Source organism: Procambarus clarkii, chromosome 1 (assembly GCF_040958095.1).
Source record: "Procambarus clarkii isolate CNS0578487 chromosome 1, FALCON_Pclarkii_2.0, whole genome shotgun sequence".
Taxonomy (NCBI): domain Eukaryota; kingdom Metazoa; phylum Arthropoda; class Malacostraca; order Decapoda; family Cambaridae; genus Procambarus; species Procambarus clarkii.
Genome location: NC_091150.1, coordinates 47,292,458 through 47,306,644, shown reverse-complemented (window position 1 = coordinate 47,306,644; position 14,187 = coordinate 47,292,458). Strand labels below are relative to the sequence as shown.

General features: G+C 41.4%; 1 protein-coding gene across 2 annotated transcripts in view; it reads left to right on the top strand.

Moving 5' to 3' along the window:
* Positions 1-777: 777 nt before the first annotated feature.
* LOC123773290 (E3 ubiquitin-protein ligase TTC3) overlaps positions 778-14,187 on the top strand; it is a 241,840-nt gene continuing 228,430 nt past the window's right edge. Inside the window, exon 1 of one of the 2 annotated variants that reach the window (XM_045766935.2) lies at positions 778-895. The gene's annotated coding sequence lies outside the window, so the exon portion shown is untranslated. Of the gene's footprint in view, positions 896-11,643; positions 11,663-14,187 lie in introns of those variants that run through there. The other variant, XM_069307431.1, reaches the window with a different exon arrangement.

Sequence of the window (14,187 nt, the reverse complement as noted above, 5' to 3'; positions counted from 1 at the left end):
TCTTACCACTACACCACGGAGACTGGAAAGAGTACTCATTTAGGTTTTAAATGACATTTTAATGTTCGCGAGCTTTTTTTATGTACTGTATACTACTGATGTTTCCTTATTTAGATGTGCCTATGGTGTTAGTATTGTGATTATATCCAATCTGAAATTTTTTTCCTGTTGTTGCTTTCTCACTTCTCCTGTTCATCACATGTGTTGGGATTGAATTCTTACAATCATTTGTTTGCCCACTCCTGTAGTTTGCTAATGTCTTCCTGAAAGGCGGGCAGAGAAATAAATAGCAGTGGGAAAATACATAGTTGCGGGGTCTGTAGCACAGTAGTCTAGGTCGTCGGCTCACAAGTCAGAATTCCGCGTTCAGTTCCTGTGCCGGACACACCACTATGCACATTTCCTTTCACCTGATGCTTTTGTTCATCTAGCAGTAAATAGGTAATCAGGAGTAAGGTAACTGTTTTAGGTTGCATCCTGGGAAAAGTCAGTAGTTCAGGAGGGGTGAAGTCGACAAGCCTAAGGACAGTACTGTACAGGTTGAATCAGGCTTGGTGTCTCCGACGACGGCAAAAGATGGTGGCGGGTCAGTAGGTGGGACCTGCCCCGCTCACCATCTAAGTTTTCAAACTTTCAAGTTCGTGCATTTTTTATATATATGTTTTTTACTACTACATTAATATGTAAATGTTCTTATAAAAAAGTATTTTAATCTTCAAAGTAGCAAGAAATTAATATATAAATTGAGTTTGTTATTTGTGGATAATTTGAGCGAGACGTGTTTGTGAGGGAGAGTGTCAACACAAGAGTGGCGGCCCTTACCTCTGTTGTTTCCTGCTGCCGAGTCTTCTTCTCCTGCTGCTACTGCTGCTCTGGCCACAACCACACCTCCCTCGTACGTCACACTTGTACCATATGTATTACCACTACGCCCAATACCAGTACACTAGAGAGAGAGTGTTTGAGGTGGTTGCTATGTTGTTTGGTGAGCCATGGTCACCAGCAGGTCTGGCACGTCACACAAACCGTACTTGTTATGTCACACGTACTAGACCGTTCTAGGTCAGGCACGTTACTACCAGGCCAAGCACGGTACTGTCAAGCCTGGCACGTTAATGACAGGCCTATCATGTCACATGTACCAAACCTGTCGCATTACAGCCAGGCCTGGCACGTCACACATACCAAGTCTGGTACCTCACGTGCACCAGGTTTGGTGCCTCACGTGCAACAGGTTTGGTGCCTCACGTGCACCAGGTTTGGTGCCTCACGTGCACCAGGTTTGGTGCCTCACGTGCACCAGGTTTGGTGCCTCACGTGCACCAGGTTTGGTGCCTCACGTGCACCAGGTTTGGTGCCTCACGTGCACCAGGTTTGGTGCCTCACGTGCACCAGGTTTGGTGCCTCACGTGCACCAGGTTTGGTGCCTCACGTGCACCAGGTTTGGTGCCTCACGTGCACCAGCCTTGGTGCCTCACGTGCACCAGGCATGGTGCCTCACGTGCACCAGGCATGGTGCCTCACGTGCACCAGGCATGGTGCCTCACGTGCACCAGGCATGGTGCCTCACGTGCACCAGGCATGGTGCCTCACGTGCACCAGGCATGGTGCCTCACGTGCACCAGGCATGGTGCCTCACGTGCACCAGGCATGGTGCCTCACGTGCACCAGGCATGGTGCCTCACGTGCACCAGGCATGGTGCCTCACGTGCACCAGGCATGGTGCCTCACGTGCACCAGGCATGGTGCCTCACGTGCACCAGGCATGGTGCCTCACGTGCACCAGGCATGGTGCCTCACGTGCACCAGGCATGGTGCCTCACGTGCACCAGGCATGGTGCCTCACGTGCACCAGGCATGGTGCCTCACGTGCACCAGGCATGGTGCCTCACGTGCACCAGGCATGGTGCCTCACGTGCACCAGGCTTGGTGCCTCACGTGCAACAGGTTTGGTGCCTCACGTGCACCAGGTTTGGTGCCTCACGTGCACCAGGTTTGGTGCCTCACGTGCACCAGGTTTGGTGCCTCACGTGCACCAGGCTTGGTGCCTCACGTGCACCAGGCATGGTGCCTCACGTGCACCAGGCTTGGTGCCTCACGTGCACCAGGCATGGTGCCTCACGTGCACCAGGCATGGTGCCTCACGTGCACCAGGCATGGTGCCTCACGTGCACCAGGCATGGTGCCTCACGTGCACCAGGCATGGTGCCTCACGTGCACCAGGCTTGGTGCCTCACGTGCAACAGGTTTGGTGCCTCACGTGCACCAGGCTTGGTGCCTCACGTGCACCAGGCATGGTGCCTCACGTGCACCAGGCATGGTGCCTCACGTGCACCAGGCATGGTGCCTCACGTGCACCAGGCATGGTGCCTCACGTGCACCAGGCATGGTGCCTCACGTGCAACAGGTTTGGTGCCTCACGTGCACCAGGTTTGGTGCCTCACGTGCACCAGGTTTGGTGCCTCACGTGCACCAGGTTTGGTGCCTCACGTGCACCAGGTTTGGTGCCTCACGTGCACCAGGTTTGGTGCCTCACGTGCACCAGGTTTGGTGCCTCACGTGCACCAGGCTTGGCATGCAACACAATAACTGGCATATATAAACTGCGCCCGACACATCACATGTCATGCCAAGCACATCACTTATGGAGTTTTTAGACCTTGTGCACCGACACTTGTATGTGTGTCATGTGGTCTCTATGGGATCTTAGGCTCATAATTGTGTTGTTCTTTGAGGTAGTAGTATGTTACAGGTATTTGCTGTGCCTTCTTCCTCTTTCTCTCTCACATCTGTCCTCTGTTTAGCTGCTTATGTCATTTCTTTCCTGGCCCTTGATATTCTGGTTCATGCCTAGTACTGTTGCCTCTCATCATTTGGCCTTGGTGAGCCCCTCTCTTGCTGGCATTTGAGCTGGATGTGTTTGTTCCCCCCTTTTCCACCAACTGTTTTGGGCATTCCGTCATCGCCCAATTCACACTCCTACAGAACCTTCTTGGTCTATTTATTGTTTTAGAGTTTTATCTTGTAAGTTTTGGGTTTTCTCTTGGTGTAAGACTCATTTTTTTAAGTGTGGTCTATTGCTGTTTGTTTGGGAAGCTTCCCACTCAGCCAGAAGTGTAGTTGTTCTGTCTGGGGTCAGTGATGGTTTTGTGTGCCACAGCTTTTGGCATTGTTTTTGGCTAAGAATGAGTGCTACATAGCCTTCCCGGTTTGGTGCCTTCTTTTGATAATTACTTACTTAGCTAAGAATGAGGCCTCTGCTCTATGAAGGATTCATTAGTCATTGATGCATGGTTTGTCTGGCTAGGGTGCATCGTATATTCTGTCCTGTAGCCACATTATAGTACAATATTTGCAAACTACTACTGCTCTTTGGGTTGAGACCTTGTTAACTCTGTAATTACCTAAGTGTAGTTACAGAATGTGAACTATGCTTGTGGCATCCCATCTTCCCAGTACTCTTTGTCATACAATGATTTGAAACAACTGACAGTTTTGACCTCTAACACCACCTCATAATTTGTTCCAAACATCTGCTACAGTTTGCAAAAATTAACAACTTTATAATTTTTTTTAGCAGCTTTGTTTCTGTAGCTAAAATCTATGACATCTTGTTCTTGAAGTTCCAGGTTTCAAGAATTCTTCTTTATAAATTTAGTTGATTCCCATAACTATTTTGTACATAATAGTCATATCATCTCTTTTTCTTCTGTCTTTTCGCTTTGGTATATATAATAGCTGTAGCCTCTCCTCAGCCCTTGTCTTTCAGTCCCGGAAACCATTTTGTTGCATGACTTTATACCTTTTCCAGTTTGTTGATGTGCTTCTTGAGATACGGGCACCATACAACTACTGTATTGCATATAATTCTAGTTTATTCTAGTTTTGGTCTCATAATAGTCATGAACAACTTCTTTAATATTTAACCATCCATGTACTTAAAAGCGATTCTGAAGTTGGAAGGCGTAGCATGTGGTCCTCGCACAGTATTCTTTATGTGCTCTTTAAGTGGCATTCTACTAACCAGAACCATTTCTAAATCTTTTTCCTTGTTAGAGTTTAATTCCATTCCACATAATTTGTAGGATGTGCGGGGCCCATTTTATTCTATTCCACATTCCATAACATGGCATTTATACACATTGAATTCCATTTACAACATGGTGCTCCAAATACTTATTTTGTCTAGGTCATTTTGAAGGGCATGACAAGTGTCTAAATCTCTTGTCTTCCCTCGTAGCTTAGCATCATCAGCAAACATGTTTAAATATTTCTGTTTTCCTTCTAGTAGATTGTTTATATAGATGATGAACATTACTGGTGCAAGAACTGAACCCTGTGGTACTCTGCTACAGTAGTAACGCTCCTCCAGTTGGATTCAATGCCTCTGATTACAGTCCTCATCTTTCTGGCAGTTAGAACATTGTTCAGCTATGTCAGCAGTGTCGCTGTCACCCCTCCACCATGTTCTAGTGTCCAAAGCAGCCTCTTGTGTGGCACTCTGTCAAAACTCTTTTTAAGGTCCAGATAAACACAGTCAACCCAACTATCTCTTTAAAAACAAAAAAATCCTGTAGAATCTCTGTGGCTCTTATCATAAAAACTAAGTACAGTACTGTACCTTGCCATACAGAATCTTCCTGTTCAAAAACCATAGTCTGTCATTATTATTACTGTATATCATTTCTCTCCAGGTATTCTATCCATTTGTTTTAACTATTTTTGCTGGTGTTTTGACTACTACACTTTCATTGATATGGATCTATAATTTAAAGGGTCTTCCCTGCTACTATTTCTGTAGATTGGAACTAGGTTTACCTTTTTTCATATATCTGTTAAGATTCCAGTGCAGCATACATAGATGCTATAAAACACCTAAATTATTGGGATTGTCTCAAAGCTCTCTAAATGTTCTCACTAGAAAGGAGACGAGAGAGATATCAAATAATGTGCACGTGGAGAATACTGGAGGGCCAGGTCCCAAATCTACACAGTAAAATAAAAACATACTGAAGTGAATGATAAGGAAGAAATTGCAGAATAGGACCAGTGAAGAGGAGGGGGTGCCATAGGCACAAAGTACACTGTATAAGCATCAGAGGCCTATGGTTATTCAACATCCTTCCAGCGAGTATAAGAAATATTGCTGGAACAACTGTGGACATCTTCAAAACAATTAGATAGTTTTCTTCAAGACGTGCCGAACCAATCGGACTGTAGGGGGTATGTGGGCTGCGGGCTACTCCAAGCAACAGCCTGGTGGGCTAAGTCAAGCACAAGTCAAGCCTGGCCTTGGGCCAGGCTTGGGGACTAGAAAGAACTCCCAGAACCTCATCTAACAGGTAATGATGGGGTCTCCCAAAAATTCAATGTTGATTGTAATAAAATGTCCCTTTCTAGTGGGTACCTCAATAGCTCCCTGTCCTCACCCTATTCCCTTCTGAGTGCAAGTTGCATTGTACACAAGAAAGCCTGGCAACAGAGATTAATACCTACCAAACCTTACATAACCCAAACAAATCTAATCCGTCATAGTCTAACACAGCTTAACCTAAGCTAATATATCCTAACCTTATCATATACTGTACAGTACAGTACTGTACTGTATATGGTTTTAACAGCTGGAAAACCAGCTTTGTTGATCGTCTTGTGTTTAATTTTATTTTACCCCTTCTTGTCTTTCATATAGAGAGAAGAGATTGTTTGGTTGATCTGTGAGAGGGAGTAAGCTAGCAGAGCCTTCTGGAGACCTTGGTAATTACCTAAGTGTAATTACCTAAGTGTAGTTACAGGATGAGAGCTACGCTCGTGGTGTCCCGTCTTCCCAGCACTCTTTGTCATATAACGCTTTGAAACTACTGACGGTCTTGGCCTCCACCACCTTCTCACTTAACTTGTTCCAACCGTCTACTACTCTATTTGCGAAGGTGAATTTTCTTATATTTCTTCGGCATCTGTGTTTAGCTAGTTTAAATCTATGACCTCTTGTTCTTGAAGTTCCAGGTCTCAGGAAGTCTTCCCTGTCGATTTTGTCAATTCCTGTTACTATTTTGTATGTAGTGATCATATCACCTCTTTTTCTTCTGTCTTCTAGTTTTGGCATATTTAATGCTTCTAACCTCTCCTCGTAGCTCTTGCCCTTCAGTTCTGGGAGCCACTTAGTAGCATGTCTTTGCACCTTTTCCAGTTTGTTGATGTGCTTCTTAAGATATGGGCACCACACAACAGCTGCATATTCTAGCTTTGGCCTAACAAAAGTCATGAACAATTTCTTTAGTATATCGCCATCCATGTATTTAAATGCAATTCTGAAGTTAGAAAGCATAGCATAGGCTCCTTGCACAATATTCTTTATGTGGTCCTCAGGTGATAGTTTTCTATCTAGAACCACTCCTAGATCTCTTTCTTTATCAGAATTCTTTAAAGATTTCTCACATAATATATAGGTTGTGTGGGGTCTATGTTCTCCTATTCCACATTCCATAACATGACATTTATTAACATTAAATTCCATTTGCCAAGTGGTGCTCCATATACTTATTTTGTCCAGGTCTTTTTGAAGGGCATGACAGTCATCTAAATTTCTTATCCTTCCTATTATCTTAGCATCATCAGCAAACATGTTCATATAATTCTGTATACCAACTGGTAGATCATTTATGTACACAATAAACATCACTGGTGCAAGAACTGAACCCTGTGGTACTCCACTTGTGACATTTCTCCATTCTGATACATTGCCTCTGATTACTGCCCTCATTTTTCTATCAGTCAGAAAATTTTTCATCCATGATAGAAGCTTACCTGTCACCCCTCCAATATTTTCCAGTTTCCAGAACAACCTCTTATGTGGAACTCTGTCGAAAGCCTTTTTTAGGTCCAGATAGATGCAGTCAACCCAACCATCTCTTTCCTGTAATATCTCTGTGGCTCGATCATAGAAACTGAGTAAATTCGATACACAGGATCTTCATGTGACATGGTGCCACATGGTTAGTGTTTTTACGTTGTTGCAATGATCATTGGCATCATTATCCTTGGTACCTAATTTTCTTCAAGCAGTTGCTTCTTTTGTTACGCTTATGCTTTTGTGTGAGGTTTTTCTTGGTTTGGGTTTATCTTTGATCCCCAAGCTTCTCCTGCTTCAGAGAGAGAGAGAGAGAGCCAGAGCCAGATTTTGGATCTTGCATTCTGTAGGCAAGAGTGTTTTGGAAGCCTGATGCATATTCCTAAGGCATGGTTGGACCAGTAATTACCTAAGTGTAATTACCTAAGTGTAGTTACAGGATGAGAGCTACGCTCGTGGTGTCCCGTCTTCCCAGCACTCTGTCATATAACGCTTTGAAACTACTGACGGTCTTGGCCTCCACCACCTTCTTACTTAACTTGTTCCAACCGTCTACCACTCTATTTGCGAAGGTGAATTTTCTTATATTTCTTCGGCAACTGTGTTTAGCTAGTTTAAATCTATGACCTCTTGTTCTTGAAGTGCCAGGTCTCAGGAAATCTTCCCTGTCGATTTTATCAATTCCTGTTACTATTTTGTATGTAGTGATCATATCACCTCTTTTTCTTCTGTCTTCTAGTTTTGGCATGTTTAATGCTTCTAACCTCTCCTCGTAGCTCTTACCCTTCAGTTCTGGGAGCCACTTAGTAGCATATCTTTGCACCTTTTCCAGTTTGTTGATGTGCTTCTTAAGATATGGGCACCACACAACAGCTGCATATTCTAGCTTTGGCCTAACAAAAGTCATGAACAATTTTTTTAGTATATCGCCATCCATGTATTTAAATGCAGTTCTGAAGTTAGAAAGCATAGCATAGGCTCCTTGCACAATATTCTTTATGTGGTCCTCAGGTGATAGTTTTCTATCTAGAACCACCCCCTAGATCTCTTTCTTTATCAGAATTCTTTAAAGATTTCCCACATAATATATAGGTTGTGTGGGGTCTATGTTCTCCTATTCCAACTTCCATAACATGACATTTATTAACATTAAATTCCATTTGCCAAGTGGTGCTCCATCTACTTATTTTGTCCAGGTCTTCTTGAAGGGCATGACAATCATCTAAATTTCTTATCCTTCCTATTATCTTAGCATCATCAGCAAACATGTTCATATAATTCTGTATACCAACTGGTAGATCATTTATGTACACAATAAACATCACTGGTGCAAGAACTGAACCCTGTGGTACTCCACTTGTGACATTTCTCCATTCCGATACATTGCCTCTGATTACTGCCCTCATTTTTCTATCAGTCAGAAAATTTTTCATCCATGATAGAAGCTTACCTATCACCCCTCCAATATTTTCCAGTTTCCAGAACAACCTCTTATGTGGAACTCTGTCAAAAGCCTTTTTTAGGTCCAGATAGATGCAGTCAACCCAACCATCTCTTTCCTGTAATATCTCTGTGGCTCGATCATAGAAACTGAGTAAATTCGATACACAGGATCTTCCAGATCGAAAACCATACTGTCTGTCTGATATTATATCATTTCTCTCCAGGTGTTCTACCCATTTAGTTTTGATTAGTTTTTCCAATACTTTCACTATTACACTTGTCAATGATACAGGTCTATAATTGAGGGGGTCTTCCCTGCTGCCACTTTTGTAGATTGGAACTATGTTAGCCTGTTTCCACACGTCTGCTACGATTCCTGTACACAGGGATTCCTGAAAGATCAAGTGAAGTGGAATGCTGAGCTCAGATGCACATTCTCTCAGAACCCATGGTGAAACGCCATCTGGGCCAGCTGCTTTGTTCTTACTGAGCTCCTTGAGCATTTTTTCCACTTCGTCTCTAGACACCTCTATGTGCTCTATGTTGTTCTCTGGAATTCTTATTGTATCTAGTTCCCTAAAGATTTCACTTTGTACAAACACACTTTGGAACTTTTCGTTCAGTGTTTCACACATTTCCTTTTCATTTTCCGTGAATCTATTTCCCACTTCCAACCTCTGAATATTATCCTTTACCTGCAATATGTTGTTTATGAATTTATAGAATAGACCTGGTTCTGTTTTACATTTGTCTGCAATCCCTTTTTCAAAATTTCTTTCTGCCTCTCTCCTCACTGCCGTGTAGTTGTTTCTCGCATCTTTGTATCGCTGGTATGTTTGGGGGTTCGGCCTCTTCCTGTATTGATTCCATTTTTGTGTCTTTTGGTCTCTAGCCCTCTCGCAATTTCTATTGAACCAATCCTGTTTCCTAGTTCTGCATCTCTGTTTTGGAATAATTTTTTTTGTGCCTTTATCATATATTTCACAAAACTTGACATACATCTCATTCACTTCCTTGCCTAGCATCAAGTCTGTCCAATTATACTCACTAAAAAAATTTCTAAGGTCACCATAATGTCCTCTCCTAAAGTCTGGTTTTTCAACTGCTTCAACCTCCTTATTTTCTTCCAGCTTATAACGCATTGCATACTTTATTCCCAAAAAGACATGGTCACTTTTACCCAAGGGAGGAAGGTACTGAATGTCAAATATCTCTTCCTCCTTCCTGGTAAATATCAAATCTAGCATGGAGGGAACATCCCCTTCCCTCATCCTCGTAGCTTGTTTAACATGTTGATACAAGAATGTTTCCAGGATGAGGTCTACAAATTTACAGGTCCAAAAATCTTCTGTTTTAGCTTCATATGCTTCCCAGTCTATGGATTTCAAGTTGAAGTCACCGACTATCAACAGTCGTGATCTATCGTTATCTGCTCTCGCTATAATCTCTCTCATTATTGTTATAAGACCTTCACGTTTACTATCTAGCTCCTCCTTTGACCATGTGCTGCTTGGCGGTGGACTATATGCATTTATTATCATTAGTTTATCATCCTCATGGCAGATCTCTAGTGCTATTATGTCAACTTCTTATGGATTGGCAGTCATTATTTCATTCACCTTTAGGTGTTCTTTCACCAGCACAGCAACGCCACCGCCTTTCCTAATTTTTCTGTCCCGTCTCCAAATTGAGTAGCCCCTTGGGAATATGACCTCATTTAAAATAACATCTTCAAGTTTTGTCTCCGTGAGTGCAACAATGTCTGGTGTCTGCAGCTGTATTACATCACTTAACTCCAGTATCTTCGATCTCACTCCATCTATGTTGGTGTATGCAATCTTCAGGAACTTGTTCCCCCTCTCCTTATTCTTCACTCCCCCTCTCTCTATTGATTTTGTTGGTTTGCCTTTATGTACCACTTTACTGGTTTGCCTACCCCTATCACTTTGTAGAAAAAAGAATTTATTTCTTCTTCATTCCTGCTCTCATTTAAATGTTTTGCCTCGGCGAGGTTCAGTTTCAGCTTCTCTCTATCTTCTTTTGAAAGATCTCGTCTTAACGACCACCCTTTCCCATCCTCATCACTTTGCAATTTTCTAGCATTCTTTAGTACTTCTTCCATCTGTTTGGCACCGTTTAGGATGATCCTCAAAGGTCGATCTTTCCCTTTTACGTACCTGCCTATTCTCCTGTAGTCGCACACATTCTCTATGGTTGTAAGACCTTCCACGAGGCCAACAATTTTATCTACTACTTTAGCTTCTTCTACAGCTCTTTCTGACCTAGATGTTATCGCCTTTTCTTTGCAGCCAAAAATGATCAGGGACTTACTCCGATCAACTGTGTTTTGCACCAACTTCGGGTTAGATGCCAATTCTTTTTTCACTTCCAGCCTAATGTTTGTTTTATCTCGGTTGCTGCAGTGTTTGACTTCCTTTACTGCTTCTTCTATTTTTTCCTTCTCCTTGGCCACTTGTGCATAGGTGAGTTGCATATCTTTCTTGCACTGTTCTATTCCCTGTGTAACTTCCTCCATCTGTGCTGACAAAAGCTGTTTCTCCTGTTGAATTTCCTTGCCTAACCTATTGTAGTCATTTATGTTTAAATTTACTTTAACTTCTTCCAAAGCTATTTTTAAGAGTTTATTTTCTTCTTCCATGGCTTTGCAATTTGTTTCCAATTGATTCTTATCCTTGCACAAGTCTTTCACTAAACCCTCAAGACATAAAACTTTGCTATTCAAATGGTCATTACTTTCTTTCAATTTACTAATTATTTCTACATGAGAGTTCACTATAGTATCTAAATTTACCAACTTGTTATGTAGACTGCTAATATCAATGCTTTCTTCATTGAATCCCTCAAAATCAAGCTCTGTTTTGTTTTTCCCCTTGCCAGTGGCCATCTTGAATGTTCTTCTCTGCACTGTAAACACTAGGGCAACTTTTTCTCATCCGATTTTTCACTTCACTTAGCACTTAGCAAACCAGTGTTTAGCTTAGAAAGCTATTATCCCAACAGAAAGGATTTTTCAATAGTCAATGTTTGATTTTAAATGCATGTATGTTGACAATATAAAAATATTAGCTTAACACACCAGATTTTGAAAACAACATACTGGAGTGAATGATATGGAAGGAAATGCAGAATAGAGCCAGTAGCAGTAGCCATAGAGGAGTAGCAGTACCATAGGCATAATCAGAGAACATTATGAACATCAGAAGTCCATAGTTTAATATCCTCCCAGCAAATATAAGAAATATTGCCAAAACAAAAGTGGAAGTCTTCAAGAAAAACTGAACAGTTTTCTGCAAGAAGTATCCTGTTACTGTGGCCTTGTAGCAGTCCACGTGCAGTCCCCGTGGCGCAATGGTAATAATAATAATAATAATAATAATAATAATTTTTATTTAGGTAAAGGTACATACATAAAGAGATTTTACAAAGTTTGTTGGCTTTATAGATAGAGCTAGTACATACAATGCCTAAAGCCACTATTACGCAAAGCGTTTCGGGCAGGAAAAAACACTAATGACTAAAGCTTAAAACTAATGGGTAAAAAGAATAAAATGTGTTGAGTACAAATAAAAATAGAGGTAAAAGAGGGGGGAACATTGTTGAAAAAGCAGCACAAATACAATTACAAATTATTACAGAAAATTACATTCAAACAGCGTTGAATTGAAAAAAAAAAAACATACATGGGTTGACAACAGAGGGGTAAGGTAGGTTACAGGGAATTTATTAGGTATAGCTTCGTTTTTAACTTAAACTGGTTGAGAGAGGTACAGTCTTTAACATGGTTGGGAAGGTCATTCCACATTCTGGGCCCCTTGATTTGTAGAGCATTTCTGGTTTGATTAAGTCGTACTCTAGGAATATCAAAACTGTATTTATTTCTGGTGTGGTGCTCATGGGTTCTGTTACAACCTTCTATGAAGCTTTTGAGATCAGGATTGGCATTATAGTTTAGCGTTTTATATATGTATAATACACATGAGAGAATGTGCAGTGACTTAATGTCTAACATATTCAGAGATTTGAGTAGGGGTACCGAGTGATGTCTGGGGCCAGAATTGGATATTGTCCTTATAGCAGCTTTGTGTTGAGTAATTAGAGGACGTAAGTGATTTTGGGTAGTAGAGCCCCAAGCACAAATACCATAGTTGAGATATGGATAGATAAGGGAGTAATAGAGAGTCACCAGGGCAGGGCGTGGTTCATAATATCTGATCTTAGAAAGAATGCCCACAGTTTTTGAAACTTTTTTTGATATGTTTAGAATGTGTCCCTGGAAATTCAGCTTGTGGTCAATGAAAATGCCAAGGAATTTGCCATCTAATTTGTTATAAATTTGGGTATTGTTTATTTTGAGATTTATTTGATTAGAGGATTTATTGCCAAACAGAATATAGAAAGTTTTGTCAATGTTAAGGGTGAGTTTGTTGGCAGTTAGCCACAGATGGACTTTATTTAGCTCAGTATTTACTGTGGCATTTAGAGCAAGGGGATCAGGACTGGAGTAAATGAAGGTTGTGTCGTCAGCAAATAGAATTGGTTTGAGGTGTTGGGAGGCATTTGGAAGGTCATTAATGTAGATCAGAAAGAGGAGAGGGCCAAGTATGCTGCCCTGGGGAACACCAATGTTGATGGGTAGGGTGGGAGAAATTGTATTATTCACAGAAACACATTGGAGCCTGTCAGTAAGGTAGGATTTGAGGTATTGTAGGGAGTGTCCTCTGGCACCATAATGATGTAATTTAAGAAGAAGGTTTTGGTGGTTGACAGTATCGAAAGCTTTACGCAGGTCCACAAATAACCTAACAGGGAACTCATTTTTATCAAGAGCTGTATGAATCGAGTTAAGCATACTAATAAGTGCATCGTTAGTGCTTTTTTTGGGCCTGAAGCCATATTGGCAAGGGCTAAGTATATTGAGTTTGGCTAGATATGAGTAAAGCTGCTTATAGATTAGTTTTTCAAAAATTTTTGACAAGTTTGGCAGGATTGATATAGGTCTGTAGTTGTTAACATCTGTGAGATCACCACATTTGTGGACAGGCGTTACTCTCGCTTTTTTTAGAATATCTGGAAAGGTTTGGAGTTCAAGTGACTTGTTGAAGAGCAAAGCAATAGCAGGGGCTAAAGATCTGGAGGCTTTTTTGTAGATTAAAGTTGGTATCTCCTCAAGGGCACCAGACTTGGTTTTAAGGGAAAGGATTGTCTCATTGACGTCAGTGGAATTAATAGGCTTTAGGTACAGAGACTGTGGATAGTTCCCTGTAAGATAGTCCTTAATGTCAGTACTGGAAGATGGAATATCATTAGCAAGGGATGAACCAATGGAAGAGAAGAACCTATTGAACTCAATAGCAGAATCAGAGGCTGAAAGCTGACCATCGTTATTAGACAGGAGAGTCGGTTTGTTATTTAAAGACTTCTTTGATCCCAATATTTGTGAAATTGTTCTCCAAGTTTGTTTAATGTTGCTCTTTATTTGGGTAAATTTATCTTCGTAGTATTTAGTTTTGGCTCGTCTAATTATCTTAGACAGCAATAATGAGTAATTCTTTGAGAATTCTTTGGAGACAATTCCTAACCTATACTTCTTCTCAAGATCATGTTTTTTATTAATAGATTTAAGTATTCCCTTTGTAAGCCAGGGATTGTTAAGCCTTTTGGTTGTGACTTGTTTTGTAAGCATAGGACAGTGGGTATTATAAAGGCTAAGAGTTTTTTGAAGAAAAGATTGAACTGCTAGGTTGATGTCCTCTATGTTACCTAGCTCGGACTCCCAGTTGACATTATCAGTAGCAGTTATAAAATTGTCTATAGCAGTTTCATTGTGTAGTCTAAAACGTATCTCTCTTGACTCAAGAGGTGGTTTGCTAATGTTA